General features: G+C 42.2%; 1 protein-coding gene across 3 annotated transcripts in view; it reads right to left on the reverse strand.

Annotated features, from left to right (window-relative positions):
- The window catches only part of LMLN (leishmanolysin like peptidase), a 137,677-nt gene that overhangs the window by 15,758 nt on the left and 106,278 nt on the right, over window positions 1-15,641 (reverse strand). For 2 of the 3 annotated variants that reach the window (XR_008422471.1, XR_008422473.1), the window contains exon 19: window positions 7,780-7,841. The gene's annotated coding sequence lies outside the window, so the exon portion shown is untranslated. Of the gene's footprint in view, window positions 1-4,585; window positions 4,682-7,779; window positions 7,842-15,641 lie in introns of all 3 variants that reach the window. The other variant, XR_008422472.1, reaches the window with a different exon arrangement.

A 15,641-nucleotide genomic window follows, 5' to 3' on the forward strand; every position in this document is an offset into this window, starting at 1 on the left:
GCATTTTACCCCTTGTGGCAACTAATTCCTATACACAGCATCCATGAAATCTTATCTTTCACATATTCTTGATGAGTCACTTTGGTTTTCTCCCAGGATTGAATCCTAGAGACAAATCAATAGGTAACTATGGCTCTCTCCCAAACAGTAAACGAAAATGATAAAAAAGAAAAAGAAAAGGGACTTCCCAATGGGGTGATATCTCACAGTTTATAAAAATGCCATGTCTTTATTTCTTTTTAACTTTATTTATTTTGAGAGACAGTGTGTGCACGTGTGTGCACCTGAGGGAGGGGCAGAGAAAGAGAGAGAGAGAGAATCCCATGCAGGCTCTGTGCCGTCAGCACAGAGTCTGACATGCGGCTCGAACCCACAAACCATAAGATCATCACCTGAGCTGAAACCAAGAGTTGGACACTTAACCAACTGAGCCACCCAGGGTGCCCCAGTTATGATGTGTCTTTACACTCTTTTCGGAAGTACACACCACAGTTCAAGCAGTTCAATTTGGTTCTGAACAAGTAGTCCTCACTTTTAGAATAGGCTATATATTCCAAAGTGTTTTTATAAAGTCAGTTGTGTAAAACTCACAATTCCGGTGCCCAAAGAAATGAGGTTATCTTGGGTCATCAGGTTCTCAGGGCAGTCCCTAAAAGTCTATCTAATCCTGAATGTGGCCGACCTGGCACACCAAATGCACTTCTCCCGTAGTCCCAAGAACTCTGCACAGCTTTGATTGTGCAAGAGAGGAAGAGAGGGCACCCTGTGTTCCAATTCCAGGACGCAGCCCTCCTCTACTCCCTACTTGGCTGAACCCACAGCTAGGGGTAGGGCTGGGCCAGGGAGGGTGCCGGGGAGGAGAGCAGACAATCCTGGGCACCAGCACCAGAAATCTTATTCTCTGCCAGAGGATATCTCTCTAGTTCTTTCACTCACAGGAATTCTGAATAAGGACTAAATAGGAATAGAAATGATGTTTGTATAGTGTTTTATAGTTTATAAATGACATATTTTCACCCCTAATATCTCACTGTCTGATTCTTAAAACAACCCTCTCGAGTTACTTTATTGTTGTAATTTTTATTCAACAGGCAAGAAAAATGAGGTTCAGAAATGAAGTGATTTGGGGGGCCTGGGTGGCTCAGTCGGTTGAGCATCCAACTCTTGATTTCTGCTCAGGTCATGATCTCATGGTTTGTGACTTCAAGTCCCATGTTGGGCCGGGCTCTGTGCTGACAGTGTGGAACCTACTTGGGATTATCTCTTCCCTTTCTCTCTCTCTCTCTCTCTCTCTGCTCCTCCCCACTTCTCTCTCAAAAATAAATAAATAAACTTAAAGACGGGGGGTGGGGGGCACCTGGGTGGCTCAGTCGGTTAAGCATCAGACTCTTGATTTTGGCTCAGGTCATGATCTCACAGTTTGTGAGATCTGGGCTCTGTGCTGAGAGCATGGAGCCTGCTTGAGATTCTCTTTCTCCCCTTGTCTTCCCCTCTCCAATCTCTTTCTCTCTCTCTCTCAAAATAAAAAAATTAACTTAACAGAAAAAAAGAAAAAAAGAAATGAAGTGATTTCTCTAAGGCCAGTGTGGGGAAGGATGTGAAAAGAAGCTCAACTTGCTCCTCGGCATGGCTGCTTCTCTCTGGGTCTCCTCATAAACCCACCTGGCTATATTTTATTTATTTTCAAACCACTTAAACTGTGTTCCCTAGGTGCCAGGCATTATCCTAAGAGTTCTACAAACATTAGCCCACTTAAAACATCTCAGGCTTAAGATTTACCTTCTTCTGAACTTTTAACCTGTGCCTCAATCACTGCGTAACCATCTTGGCAATGGAGGTTGACTTGAGCAATATTCCTATGGTGCATATTTTAGTCAGAGGGGTTTGGACTGCTTAGTCAAGTGATCTCTGACTCTCATATTTCATGATCAGATGAGTCGCTTTCAAGAGTTAGACTCTTGACCAAACAGTTTGGATATGACATGAGCTTTGATATGTGTGACTCCTGCAGGTCTTTTCACCACAGCTTTTCTTATTTTAAGACCAAATAAACTGTCTCTAGCCAGAGCTAAAGTTTCAGCCAGTAGAATATGTCTCTTAATGAGTGAACCCTCTGTTAAATATGTCATCTGAGTCTGGCAGTTTTGTGCTATTTAACTCCTAGAGAGCATTTGACCAGCCTAAGACCAGCCAAACCTTAGCAGTTACCAGAATGGGCTCTAAAAATAGACTTTGGCTTTGAATTCTGGCTCTCCCTCTTTCTATTTTGTGATCTTGGGAAAGCTGCTTACCCTCTCTGTGCCTCAGTTTTTCTCATCTTTAAAACGGGACAGTAATAGTACCAACTTTGTAGTGTTGTGAAGACCGTCCCATGCTACAGATGAGGAAACTGAAGCTCAAAAGGTGGGAAGGGATTTTTCCAAGACAACAAAGTACAAACTGACGCTGGAGTTAGAATTGAGAGCTGCCTCTTTCTGAAGCCCGTACACTACCAACTGTGGGGATAAGTTCTTGGCCAGGTGATCAGCTAGATAGGCTGTGTTGAAAACAATTCTGAGGCAGCATTGGGCTGAATGGGAGAGAGTGTGGGCCCTTAGGCAGCATCTCCTATGGGCACAGAAGGGGATATGTCATCCCCACTTGGCACATCCAGTGATAGACCTGGACATTAGTTAGGAAGGGAGTCCCAGCCTAGGAGCTCCTTTAGGACAGGTAGCATGTCTTAGTGATACCTGTCTCCCCAGCTCTTAGCACACCACCTGGCCCAAAGCATTTGGGAAATACGTGTTGAACTACACTGAATCGAACTGTCCAGAGACTTGCCCCCAAGGATGGGTCCTCTATGCTCTCAGGGTGGGCAGCTTCCTTTGGTTTCCCTTAAAAGGCAAATTTCTAGTCCTAAATAAGACTTGGGGAGGCTCATATGCCCAGTTGTTAAGACCTTCTATGGCTTCCATTCTTAATTCAACAGCAAATTTAGTGTAAGAAAGATACTAATACATGTTGATTATATTTTACTTGAGTCATTCCAGTGAAACAACAGCCAGTTTACCCAACCTACCCCCTTTCTCTCTGCTATGCTTACTCACTCTTTCTTTATTGCCAGTTACAAAGGCAAATGGCTATCATCTTAAGGGTGAGGAGTAAAAAGGAACAATGGGTGAGAGTTTAGAAATAACATCCTATCTTTGAAACATAATCAGTCTGGGACCATTGATTCTGTTTCATTTTTCACTCCTGACTTAGAGAGTGTTGCAAGCCTGGGTGTTTGTCATATGAGAGTCTAGGTAAAAAGAGCATGTGACTTGCATATGCAAACTCTTCTCACCTACTTAGGTGTGGCCCAGGCAGAGTACACTCTAGAGACCTTGCCCTTAAGAGGGTTGTTTCTTTGGAATGAAACCCCATCTAGTGTATATCCCCAGAAAGAGGCACACAGTTACCATCTTCTTCCTTAAATCCAAAATAGGACAAGAACCACATGATCCTCTCAATAGATGCAGAGAAAGCATTTGACAAAATACAGCATCCTTTCTTGATAAAAACCCTCAAGAGAGTGGGGATAGAAGGATCATACCTCAAGATCATAAAAGCCATATATGAAAGACCCACCGCTAATATCATCCTCAATGGGGAAAAACTGAGAACTTTCCCCCAAAGTCAGGAACACGACAGGGATGTCCACTCTCGTCACTGTTATTCAACATAGTATTGGAGGTCAGCCCCAGCAATCAGACAATACAAAGGAGTAAAAGATATCAAAATTGGCCAGGAGAAAGTCAAACTTTCCTGCTTTGCAGATGACATGATACTCTCTATGGAAAACCCAAAAGATTCCACAAAAAAACTGATAGAACTGATCCAGGAATCAGCAAATTCACAGGATATAAAATCAATGAAATCAGTTTCATTCCTATACACCAATAATGAAGCAACAGAAAGAGAAATCAAGGAATTGATCCCATTTACAATTGGACCAGAAACTATAAAATACCTAGGAATAAACCCAACCAAAGAGGTGAAAAATCTATTGAAAACTATAGAAAGCTTATGAAAGAAATTGAAGAAGACACACACAAAAAGGAAAAATATTCCATGCTCCTGGATTGGAAGAATAATATTGTTATAATGTTGATACTACCAAAAGCAATCTACATATTCAGTGCAATCCCTATGAAAATAACATCAGCATTCTTCACAGAGCTAGAACAAACAATCCTAAAATTTGTATGGAACCAGAAAAGATGCCAAATAGTCAAAGCAATCCTGAAAAAGAAAACCAAAGCAGGAGGCATCACAATCCTGGACTTCAAGTTATATTACAAAGCTGTAATCAATAAGACAGTATGGTACTGGTATAAAAACAGACACTCAGATGAGTAGAACAGAATAGAGAACCCAGAAATGGACCCACAAACGTATGGCCAACTAATCTTTGACAAAGCAGGAAAGAATATCCAATGGAATAAAGACAGTCTCTTCAGCAAACGCTTATTGGGGAAACTGGACAGCAACATGCAGAAAAATGAACCTGGACCACTTTCTTACACCATACACAAAAAGAAACTCAAAATGGATGAAAGACCTACATGTAAGATAGGAAGCCATCAAAATCCTCGAGGAGAAAGCAGGCAGAAACCTCTTTGATCTTGGCTGCAGCAACTTCTTACTCGAAATGTCTCTGGAGGCAAGGGAAACAAAAGCAAAAATGAACTACTGGGACCTCATCAAAATAAAAAGCTTCTGCACAGCGAAGGAAACAATCAGCAAAACTAAAAGACAAGCAACGGAATGGGAGAAGATATTGCAAATGACAGATCAAATAAAGGGTTAGTATCCAAAATCTATAAGGAACTTATCAAACTCAGCACCCAAAAAACAAACAATCCAGTGAAGAAATGAGCAAAAGACATGAGTAGACACTTCTCCAAAGAAGACATCCAGATGGCTAACTGACATATGAAAAAACGCTCAACATCACTCATCATCAGGGAAATATATATCAAAACCAGAATGAGATACCACCTCACACCTGTCAGAATGGCTAACATTAACAACTCAGGCAACAACAGATATCGGCAAGGATGTGGAGAAAGAGGATCTCTTTTGCACTGCTGGTGGGAATGCAAATTGGTGCAGCCGCTCTGGAAAACAGTGTGGAGGTTCCTCAAAAAATTAAAAATAAAACTACCCTATGACCCAACAATTGTACTAATAGGTATTTATCCACAGGGTACAGGTATGCTGTTTTGAAGGGGCACATGCACCCCAATGTTTATAGCAGTGCTATTGACAATAGCCAAAGTATGGAAAGAGCCCAAATGTCCATTGATGGATGAATGGATAAGAAAATGTGGTATATATATACAGTGGAATATTACTCGGCAATCAAAAAGAATGAAATCTTGCCATTTGCACCAACATGGATGGAACTAGAGGGTATTATGCTAATCAAAATTAGTCAGAGAAAGACAAATATCATATGACTTCACTCATATGTGGAATTTAAGATACAAAACAGATGAACATAAGGGAAGGGAAGCAAAAATAATATATAAACAGGGAGGGGGACAAAATATAAGAGACTCTTAAATATAGTGAACAAACAGAGGGCTGCTAGAGGAGTTAAGGGAGGGAGGATGGACTAAATGGGTAAGGGGCATTAAGGAATCTAGTCTTGAAATCATTGTTGCACTATATGCTAACTAACTTGGATGTAAATTAAAAACTAAATAAATAAATAAGAAAAAATAAAAATAAATAAATAAAATGGTATTTAGATCCTGTAGCATGAGAAGGCTGGCTTAATGGGTTTTGATGATGAAAGCAGGAGGCTTGGACAGATAACTTCTTAAACTCTTTTTTTAGCTCTTAAAAAATTATTGATCATCTTCTATCAGTCAGGTGCTGTATATTTACATACATTGTCTCATTTAATTCTCATAACAGTCTTAGGGGAAAGTATCATTGCCTTATTGTGCAGATAAAAGAAATCTTAAGAAGGTTAAGTGATTTGCTCACATTGCATAGCACCCACATGGTTAAACCTCATTTATTCAATAAATGTTTATCGAGCCCCTCCTATATGCTGGACACTGGAATAAACTCTACAAATACTGAAACAAATAAGAAGCAACCCTGCACACAAAAGCTCATGGTCCAAAGACAAAGCTGGATCGCTAAACAGGTTATGTAATTGGGTGTGGTAAAGGGGTGATAACTGGAAAGGGCATCATGGGAGCACAGATAGCAGAACTTGACCAGGTTGGCATTCAGGAGGTATCCTGGATCTTAGATGATGAGCAAACAGTAAGCTGGTGAAGGAGAGTTGAAAAGGGATAGATTTCATCCCAGGCACTGGGAAGGGGCAGTGCAAGCAAAGGCATGGAGAAGAGAAGGAGTATTGTGAGCATGAAAACCACAGGATGGTATTGTTGGAATAGTGTAGGCATGGAGGTGGGGCTGGTGTGGTAGGGAGGGGCTAAATCAAAGCAATCCTTATAGTTGTGTTTTCCCAGTGACCTGCACTCTTCCCCCTTGGAGCCTATGCCATATGAAGAAGACTGTGCCCAGCTGAGAATCCAAAAATGGCCCCAAACAATTACTCTCAGGTGAAAGTTGAAATCAGGTAGTCTACTCAGAAGAAGGAAGACCTGTTGCTGCAAACCAGAGAATCATTTTACCTCTAACAGTCTCCTGGCCATCTCTTAATGAACTAAGTATCTAACTAGATAAGCAATTGAGAACTAGGACCAGGGATTATAGTCAGTGTGTAATAGTGGGTGATTCTTCTGAAGCCCACACCCCATTGAATGGCTGTGATGCAGCAGTTCACTTCAATTGCCTGAGTCCCCCTCTCTTCTTCCATTTTGGCTTCCTTTATGTCTCCAGCCTTCTACAAACTATCTATCCATCTCTGCCCTTTTCCTATGTTTGTCTTTGCTGTTCCTTCTTTGAGTTTGTGTGGGGTGCTTTCAGTACTGAGATGAACCAAATGTATGGGATTGACCTCCAGAATTGTACTATAGTGCCATTGAATCAGCTGTATAAATCCACTGCCCGAGATCTGAGGTTAAGAAAGGATGAGATGAAAGCTTCTAAGTGGGAGACACTGTAGCTAGATCAGAGTTTCTCAAAGTGTGGTCTGTGCACTGGAAGTGTTTATGACAAGTAGAAATTAAAGGACCTTGACCCAGCCCTATTGATTCCAAGTGTGTTGGGATGTAGCCAAGTGTGTTTGTATTTTTAACAAGCCCCCCGGGAGATCTTTGAGCAATATAGTAAGAACTGTTGCCTACTATAGGAATCACAGAATGGCAGCAGTAAGTCAGATACAGTCACAGATACATTTTGTTTGGGCCTTACAGTACTTTAAAAATCAGAATGTTTTGGGACGTCTGGGTGGCTCAGTCGGTTAAGCATTTGACTCTTGATTTTGACTCAGGTCATGATCTCATGGTCGTGGGATCAAGCCCTGCGTTGGGCTCTGCACTGAGCGTGAAGCCTGCTTGGGAATTGTCTCCCTCCCTCCCTCTCTCTGCCCTTCTCCTCTCGTGCTCTCTCTCTCTCAAAATAAATAAATAAAGATTTTTTAAAAATCAGAATATTTACTTTAAAATCTAGAGTTCTGGTCTCTTGAAAAAATTCTTAGGAAGGCAACTCTGAGCCAATATATTCAGACAACAATCATCTAAAGCTATGGTAAGGATCATCCTGTTTCACTCAACATGCTCTCAGTCCTCGGAGCCACCAGAGCCTTCTGTGGTGTCATCTCCCTACCTTTTGACTTGGGCTCCTCTAGAACAGATATCAGGTTTTTGTCATCCATGAATCTTCAGTTCCTAAAAACAAATTTACAGAAGAGAGTGAATAAATGTGTGATGAATGAATGAATGGGCACAAGCTTGATGATAAGCTTCTCTTGGCTTGGATAACTTAATTCCAAGTTTTAAAAAAGCCTGGTCCTGGGTATAGGAAACATGGGGTCTTATCCTGGTTCTGTGACTGATATGTTTGGCTATATCACCTCACTTCTCAGAGTCAAAGTTATCTTAACTACAAAACGTGTTATGAGGATGGATTTTTGTCTAAATTCTTCCATCTTGGACAGTGTGGTGGCTTTAGGCTACAGGTGGGCATTTGGGTTTCGTTCTTTTTTTTTTTTTTTAATGTTTATTTATTTTGAGAGATAGAGAAAGAGACAGAGCACAAGCAGGGGAGGGGTAGAGAGAGCCAGAGACACAGAATCTGAAGCAGGCTCTAGGCTCGGAGCTGTCAGCACAGAGCCCAACGTCCAAGGTGGTGCTCCAACTCTTGAACTGCAAGATCATGACCTAAGCTGAAGTTGGATGCTTAACCGACTGAGCCCCCAGGTACCCCTGGGTTCCATTCTTAAATTATATGTGGAGAAGAGGCTAATGTGAAATTCAGTCCCAACCAGCCTCTCTCTAAGCTCCACACCTCAGAATGCCATCTGTTATCACGGCAATTTGGAATCTTAGCCTGAGCTGAGGAGGTGGCTGACTCTCACAGTCTCAGAGTGGCAAGTGTTTATGGAGGCAGACTTGGCCAACTCCTTTAGTTAGACCTCACAGAGGATGTTCAAACACCTTAGACTAGTGCAGAAGGCTATTTAGCCTAAGATCCCTGCCAGTTAACCCTGTGACTCTCCCCTTCCCACCAATAATACTCAATTTCCCACGCTGCCCACGAGCACCATGTTGTTTTTCCCCTCTCTGCCTTAGTATGTGCTGTTCTCTCTCCTTTATCTCACTCTGCCATTGTCAATTCCTACTGTGCCTTTAACACCCAATGGAAGGGATCCCTCTGGAAAATTATCCTAGCCACTGTCCCTGTCCCCTTCTCCAGGCCTGATGCTTCACTCTCTCCTTGCTCTTCCCTTTAACTTTGTCTTGTACAAGTGCTCACTCCTTTATGTGTTTGTTCCCCTACTGAACTGAGGTCTCCTTGAGGGCAAGAATCTAGAACATGTCACAGAAGCACAATGTATGTTGAATGAAGGCTGACCAGCCCTAAACCCCAGATGTGCTGAGATGATTCTGCTTGTCAGAGAAGAGCTGACCATTCAACCCTTACCCTACCCACGTTCCCCCTCCCCCATCACACACAGTTCTGCATTTTGAAATGCAGAGCTCATTGCGGATATTTAGAATGACAAATGATGTTTGCCAGTGGCTGAGTATCCTGTGTCTCAACATCAGTGCTTCATAACACTGTGGATTGTAGGGATTATGTGTAAGTGATTTTTTGTGTGTAGCACTTAACAATAACAGCATGGTGTAGGACAGTATTTCCTAAACTGTTCTGAAAAATCCTTTAATCCTCTTATGGAGAATGTAAATAGACACTGTATTAAAAATGTAATCTGGGGGCACCTGGGTGGCTCAATTGATTAAGCATCTGACTTCTGTTAGGGTCGTGATTCACATGGTTCCTGAGCTGGAGCCCTGCTTCAGATGAGCCCCACTTCTCTCTCTCTGACCCTCGCTCACTACGCCCTCTCTCTTTCTCTCTGTCTTTCAAAAAAGAAAAAAAAAAGTAATCTGGTCTGGGGCAGCTGGGTGGCTCAGTTTGTTGAGTGTCCAATTCTTGATTTTGGCTCAGGTCATGACTTCACGGTTTATGAGTTCGAGCCCTAAGTTAGGCTCTGTGACTGCAGTACAGATCCTGCTTGGGGGTTCTCTCTCTTCTTCTTTCTCTGCTCCTCCTCCGTGCTCTCTCTCTCTCTCTCTTTAAAAATAAATAAATAAACTTAAAAAAAAAGTACTCTGGTCAAAAAAGTTTGGAAATGTCTGGAAACTATATTCCTCTCTTAGAAGGAAACATTTATTAGCATATTAAAGACTCAGAATTCTAGTGATAAACATCATGGTTTAATTTTGTTTCACCCAGTGCTTCCAAAGTAGTGTTGAGGAAGAACACTGAATTAGAAGTGAGAAGACCTGAGTTTTCACTTCCCCTCTTTCACTAATGCAAATGTGTGATCTTGAACGAGACACTTCCCCTTTTGCAGCCTCAAATTCCTCATTTGTACATTGAAAGAATTGAAAAGGAAAATCTAAATGACAAGGCTGGATTAGATTATTTTCTAACAATCCTCCTAATCCACTTTCTATCCTGCTCCAAGGGATGAACAACTCCAGCTTTGAAGCCTTTGCCGGGGCTAAAAAGCTCACACAATGGGTATTTAGCAACGTGGTCTCAGCTCTGCCTTGCCCCACCCCAGGATCAACTGAGCAGGAGTTTGGATGTTCTCTTAACACAGCTGTTTCTCTCAGTTGACTAGATCTGAAGGGGAATTATCTGGCAGTTCTGAGCTGATTGTGCCAACTCCAGGATGGCCTTCAACACTGTAACAAGCCAAAATCAGCCATCCACTCATCCTCTCCTCCTTTGCAAGGCATTCACCATTGCAAAATCATTGCTCAGAATGTCCAAAAAACAATAGATTTGACATAAAGTGAAACCCTGGGTTCAGGAAGAGCTTTAAGGTAGGAGAGATTTGATAACAACCATCAATCAGGACTGTGAAAACACCAAGCACCTGCAGGGAAACCAGATACCCAAGAATGTAGTAAGGGGAGTAAGATCCCAAGTTCCCTTGGTCTTGAGAGAAAACGTAGCCAGTTCGTTCCCTTTAAAGTGTGTCTGTGGAAAGGAAAGCAAGTCTGGCTCAAGTCAGATTTTGGTGTCATGGAGTTCATGTGGACAGGGGTCAGCCCATTCCCACTGATGGGGGCCCTATTAGCATGATGCCACACTCAGAGCAGAAAGCCTATACTTCCCGCTCCAGAGGATAGCCCCCAAATGGCCACTGTTTAAGGCCCATATTACACATAAGCAGAGTGGTGTTTCTCTCTGAATACCATCTCAGCAAAGTCAGAAACACCATTACTCAGCATAATCTGTAGCCAAGATTTTCCTCGTGTGTATGGTTCACCCAGTCCAGGATCCTTCCTTCTTTCCTTTTTTCTGTCCCACAACATTACAGAACATTTGTTAAATGACAAAACTAAAACAAGTTAGTAATAACTTTGATGTCCTTTATTCAAGGGAAGACAATCCATGGATTGCGGGTGCACAGGACCTAACAAGCAGTGAAGCTCTCTTCCCCAGGGATTTTGGGCAAGGGTGAGTCATACAGAGCGTTAGAAGAGGCACTGAGGAAACAGGCTAGGAGGTGGGGGATTTCCTTATCCTTATAGGCTAGCAGGTCTTATTTTCTAGGGTAAGGTAAGCTAGTGAAAGCTGAGTTGGAGGATTGTGATTGGCGTTAGTTTTTTTAGACAGTGAGGGGTCTCCCTCATTGCAGGTTGACTCTGATTTAGATTTTTATGCTGAGCCATGGGGGCAGCTTCCATATTGTGGATCCTGGTATGTAAATTAACTTTATCACTGTATTTCAGGACTTGCACTGGGCATGATGATTAGTCATGGAGCCAGAGCGGATGTATACAGCATGACTCCTAATAGGGATTGAGTTCAAAAGTTAATGTTTAGAGCAAAAAATCAAGTATTATCAGAATTACCTTTGAAAATATTTTAAATCATCCACATGGGTATTGAAATGGTCACACTCTGTGAAGCCCAGGACACTTGAGGGACTTGGGTTTTAACTGAGGGATAATGAATGTCATTCACCCTACATTTCTCCAGGCCATTGATCAGCTCAATGTGTGGAATGGTACTACTTAAATCGCTATTTCTTGCTCAGAGCCTTGTTTTGTTTTGTTGTTTTGGCTGAAATTGACTTTGTATAAGCTAAATATGTATATGACACCATTCAGTGAAATACATAGAAAAAGTATCTACAATCATTTTACTAATAGAGGTTACCCCTTGGATGTGGACTGAGATCTGAGGTACTAGAACAAAAAGAGGGTCAAAAAGGACTTCAGTCTTCTCTGTAGTGTTTTTATCATCATTTTTAAAAAACATTTATGTCTTATTTTGAGAGACAGAGAAGAGAGCAAGGGCTCACACAAGCAGGGGAGGAGCAGAGAAAGAGAGGGAGAGAGAGAGACTCTCAAGCAGCTCCACACCCAGTGCAGAGCCTTGTGTGGGGCTCAATCTCTCGAACCATGAGATCATGACCAGAGCCAAAATCAAGAGTCAGACACTTAACCAATTGAGCAACCCAGGTTCCCCAGCGTGAAAATAAACAGCGATAAGATAGTAATAGCAGTGTGCCAGAAGCAGGCCTCAGGGTGGGGGAACAATGAAATTTTCCCTGCTACTTAATCTCATCCCTGTGTTTTTGTTCTGTGCTCAAGGGAAACAAGGTTGATGTTTTGCTTATTCCGCTTCAGGATGACCTAGATAAAGCTTGGGCTGTTTGGCTTGTCTTGTCAGTTCCCTCCCTGCCCCAGGGAAGGGCAGTTCTTTTAGTATATAGATAAGTGAGGAGCATTGACACTGGGCAGGGGACATCTGCATGAGTTTTTTAACCTGCTATTTCTTTCTAATCTGGTGTTACTTCTGCCATCACAGGGATGTTGCTAAGGGTGAGAGGTGCCCTTGGATCATCGCAGTTGTGTTGGCTCACCCACGTACTCACCTTGGCAGCGTATTCACTTCCTCTTTATCCTTTGTGAGGTGGAATGGACAGGAATTTTTATTCCCATGTTATGAACTTGGGAACAAAGGCAAAGCATAAAAGTCAGAAGCAGAGGTGTATACCCAACACTGGGTTGGTTGCCCGTCAGTCTAAGGCCTTATCCATCTGACTACTCCTCATGTTCTTACTGACCACCTCAGAAGGTGGTTATGGATCAAATGAGTGCAGAACTCTGAATCCATAGTAACAGAACCACAGAAAGCCCACTGTGTGAATATTCAGATCATTTTCCTGACACAGGCTGTAGTGTGAATTCTGTCTCAGGCCTAGTGGGAAAACTCTACAACTTTTTTCCTGAGAATGAGGAACTTCTCAGTTGAAGGTTGTGCTTGGTATAGTAAAGATTGCAGGCTCAAGCTTCGCTGGAACCCATCACATTTTACCTGTAAGATACTGGACAGTTCACTTGACCTCTCTGAATTCCAGCTCTTTATCTGTCAAAGGGGAAAAATACTACCTACTTCATTGGATGACTATGAGGAATGAATAGAAGCTAGATGCCTGACCCAAAACAGGCACTCATCATACATATTAGTCCCATTCATTCTCTGGGTCTTTCCTAATGGAGCACTGGCCATGAAAATATCTGGTAGGACCAACCTGGTTTGATGAGTTAGCCTAGTGGGGACAATAAAACCCACAAGTCATTTGGAACATTACTATCTGCATCCATTGAGGGAATATTCACTCAAAAGTGCCTCTTTTCAGGCTCAGCTTGGCCTGTGAGAACACAAGGAGGAAGAGGAGGAGGTGGAGAAAGAAACCCCCCTAAGGGCATTGTTTTTACAGACTTTTTTTTTTTTTTTTTTTTTTTGGGTACATGAAGAGAAATTAAGATCAGTTGGCCAGGGCTGTGGACATCCTGTACTCATCTTTTCTTTGGATACATGTCAAGAAAGGATATGATGCTTCTTTCAGTGTTTGATGTTGGCTATGACCATGGGGTGTAGTTTTTCATTGACTTTCTCCTGGATGAAGGTATTTGAAGACAGAGGACTTTAGTCATCAAGATTTTCAGGCCTCTGGCTCAGCAATAAAATGAAATGAGGGCTATGGTAGCATTCACATTAAATGGTTTTCCTCTAGTGTTAATACTGGAGCTTGCTATTCCTGAATATCTTTATTTTTAAATTGGCTGAAGCCCTTTGGTTGCCATAACAAAATTCAATTAAATTTGGCTGAAGGGAAAATTGAGAATTTTATGTATATGTAGGTTAAAAATGATTAAAGAAGATGATTTAAGTGATACAAACAAAGTTTATTTTAACCACTTCATAAAGCAAGTAGTCTCCACTCCCAAGGGTCTAGAGAACTGAAAAATGGGGAGGAAGGCAGGAAGTTTTTACACTTTATCACAGGATAAAGGATAAAGAAAATGCAGGAGAGGCACCTCCTCCACTGGGTGGCTCAGTTGGTTAAGCGTCCAACTTCAGCTCAGGTTATGAGCTCATGGTTTGTGAGTTCAAGCCCCACGTCAGGCTCTGTGCTGACAGCTCAGAGCCTGGAGCCTGCTTTGGATTCTGTGTCTCCCTCTGTCTCTGTGCCACCCCTGCTCACACTCTGTCTTTGTGTCTTTCAAAAATAAACAAGCATTAAAAAAATGCAGGAAAAAATAGAAAATATATGATTGGCTGGGGCCACAGTCAACCTTGTTTGGGGTGAGAAGGAACAAGGAAATATGCATAGACCCAAGAGTTGGCTTGGTGTTTGAAAATTGTTTGACTGGATATACTGTGTTTCTGTTCAAGTGGAGCATTTACAGAGACATGAAAGTTATTTAGATTCTGTTTGCTGACAGCTCTATCTTGGGCCTAGAAATTTATTTTAACATATACATGTATATTGTATATACATATTCATGTATACGCATATCGATATATGCATATGTGTATTCTATGTATGCAAATTATGTATAAAGATATGTACAGGGATATGTCATAAAACTGGAATATAAGAATATAGTAAAGCTGAAGGAAAGGCCTAGAATAAGGAATTGCAAAGCCATTGGGATATCTCCCTGGAAGTTCCTTGGGTTCTACTCTTCTCCCTGCCTCCCCTCTTCCTCCCCTCCCCTCCCTGATGCCAGTGGAATATGGTTGTTAATCAGCCTTCTAAGAAAGTGATTGATGCTTATGGTTCTAACCATTTCTGAATCAGAGCTGTCTAGATCACAAATCCCAGTTCCTGAGGTGGGTAATTGTCCATCCTGGGCCAATGAGCTATTACAGCCAGGAGAAATGAGATACACAGTGGGGACACAGCTGCTGGAACCCATCCATTGTGAGCAAGGAAGCCACAGTCATTACAATTTATGACCAAGAACTGGAGACCCATTCTAGTCTGGCTATCAATGCTGCAAATGGAAAGCAAAAAATTACTAAATATGAGCAAATATAACCAAAATGACCAGAGTCATGACTGAGAAGAATAAATAAATCGTAGGATGCTTAAAGGACTAAGCCACCCAGGTACCCCCAAGCAAAGGTCTTTAAGGCAAACAATACAACAAGTACAGAAAATTTTAATATGTAATCATAGAAGAGAGTTCAAAGCCACATAGCCAGAGACATATTTGCTAATGTTAGTGTTTAAATAAAGTTGCTAGGGGCACCTAGGTGGCTCAGTTGGTTAAGCATCTGACTTCAGCTTAGATCAAGATCTCACAGTTTGGGGGTTCAAGACCCACATTGGGTTCTGTGCTGACAGCTCAGAGCCTGGAACCTGCCTCAGATTCTGTGTCTCCCTCTCTCTCTGCCCCTTTCCTGCTGCACTCTGTCTCTCTTTCTTTCTCTTAAAAATAAACATTAAGGGGCGCCTGGGTGGCGCAGTCGGTTAAGCGTCCGACTTCAGCCAGGTCACGATCTCGCGGTCCGTGAGTTCGAGCCCCGCGTCAGGCTCTGGGCTGATGGCTCGGAGCCTGGAGCCTGTTTCCGATTCTGTGTCTCCCTCTCTCTCTGCCCCTCCCCCGTTCATGCTCTGTCTCTCTCTGTCCCAAAAATAAATA

This window comes from Panthera pardus, unplaced genomic scaffold, assembly GCF_024362965.1.
Source record: "Panthera pardus isolate Hobbes unplaced genomic scaffold, ASM2436296v1 HiC_scaffold_16, whole genome shotgun sequence".
NCBI classification, from domain to species: domain Eukaryota; kingdom Metazoa; phylum Chordata; class Mammalia; order Carnivora; family Felidae; genus Panthera; species Panthera pardus.